This window comes from Marmota flaviventris, chromosome 19, assembly GCF_047511675.1.
Source record: "Marmota flaviventris isolate mMarFla1 chromosome 19, mMarFla1.hap1, whole genome shotgun sequence".
Taxonomy (NCBI): domain Eukaryota; kingdom Metazoa; phylum Chordata; class Mammalia; order Rodentia; family Sciuridae; genus Marmota; species Marmota flaviventris.
This window is the reverse complement of record NC_092516.1, coordinates 31,148,279-31,150,382: the sequence shown is the minus strand read 5'-3', so window position 1 is coordinate 31,150,382 and position 2,104 is coordinate 31,148,279.

Sequence of the window (2,104 nt, the reverse complement as noted above, 5' to 3'; positions counted from 1 at the left end):
GGAAAAAAAGGCAGGAAATACACACATGCAGATTTAGTTAGTCTGTGTTAGTCCCAGAAGGAAGGAAATCCCCATTTCCATCTTCTTTGGTGCCTGTCAGGGTGGGAGGTGGAAGCCCCATGGCCCTCCAATTTCTACTCTCAGCATGAGGAAGTCATTCCCAATGTCAGATGGGGTGCCTCCAAATTCAGTCTGTTTCAAGGCTGTTAGTTGTCAATAGTTATCAAATGACACTGTAATCTCTCCTTGTTTGAATGCATGCCAGAGATGTGGTAAGGGTTGGTAAAGGGTGAGTATCAGTTGGCGCAGAGTAAGAAAAAAGAGAGAAGGAAGCACATAAGCACAGCTTAAATGTCTTCTCATTCTGTTATGTTTTGAGAACTTGGAGACTTTGTTACCTAATCCTCAGTTTCTCAGGCTAATCAGACAAAGAATTTGACTCAGAGTTGAGATAATGAGCTGATATAACTTCCAAACACTCAGACCTAGCATCACTCACATCAGGAATCTGCTGAGGGTCCCACAATGACAATTGTTCGTATAAGACTCCTCCTAAACCAGGTCCCAGGGTCTGCTCTCCACCCACAACCACCCATTTACCAAAAAGCAGGAAGCCATCTGCTCAGACACCTCTTGGCCTAATGAAAAATCTGGGATCATCTTTTTGGAGTTCTGGTGCTGGATGTGCTCTCTGTGGTGATATCTGCCATGAGATGGGTGGGTAGAGATTTGCGGTTCACCTGGCCATGCAGGCTGCTGTTCTTCTCTTCTGTCCTTTCACACCCATTGGTCATGGACATGCATTATTTTCAGAGACAGAGTCTATTCTTTGCTCTAAAATCTGTCTAACTTTCTGGCTACTGCAGGGATCTCTTACTGGCTGCACAGGAAGTAGCCTGGATTGACATTACTCAGTGCATCCATCAGCTTCATCTTGTCCATGCCCACTATTTTTTTCTAGGGGACTTCTCCCCATCAGGGTACTGGCACAGCAGCCTGAATGTTCTGGGAAGGTGGCTGTGGCCCAAACAAGCCAAATAATCTTCCTGTATTAATAAACCAGGAAGATGAATTGGTCAGCAAAGACACACAGGGAAAGAACCTGCAGAGGCCCAGCAATCTCTCCTGATTCAATGACCAAACATCTCTGATACCAGCTCTTTTTAAAGAACTCTCCTAGGGACTAGGTGCATAATAGTGGATAGTACAGAGACCCTGCTGCAGAGAAGTTCACATTCTGGAAAGTTAAACAAAGGTGGAATCCAACAATGTTGTTGGAGAGTAAAGAGAAAAACAACAAGAGAAATGTGTTCCAGGGATACTAGAAGTTGTCCAGGGGAGGAAGTGGTTCTGTGAAGAGGTGGTATTGAGAGCATTTACCAGATGAAGTTTTGACTGAGCTGGGTTTTGAAGGATGATTAAGAGTCTTCTGGGCTGGGGCTGGGACTCAGTGGTAGAGTGCTTGCCTAGCATGTGTGAGGCCCTGGGTTTGATTCCCAGCACTGCATAGAAATAAATAAGGAAAGAAAGAAAGAAAGAAAGAAAGAAAGAAAGAAAGAAAGAAAGAAAGAAAGAAAGAAAGAAAAAATATTTTTTAAAAAGTCTTCCATGGAGCAAGAGGGCATTGTAAGCAGAGGAAAGAGCATGAATAGTTATTTAGATATAATCTTTTTGGGTGGAATTAAAGGATTTTGTAATGAGAACACCCAAGGAGACGAAAACTGATTAGAGGACATTTAATTCCAATGTTTCACTTGAGTTTCTGATAAGAAGCAATAGCCTTAGGGCATAATGATAACACTGATCAAAGTTTTTATTAATTTTTATAAACCTGAGCTCAAAGATCAAAGTAGGTATGTCTCATGACTCACTGCCAACTGCCAAGGTGGAGGGGGCATCTTGCTTCTGCAATAGTGGGTGGGGCACAGGTGTTTTTTTTCTATTGGGTGTACACCCAACCCCGCCTCCTTTCCCAGCATATAAATATGCCAGTCTGACTCACAGCTGTTCACAGAACGCAAGCTTGGCACCTTCCCCTGTGAAAAGATAGCTCACATAGCTGGAAGTCAAACTCAGAGGAGAAAATTTTAGAAGGAAAGTAGTG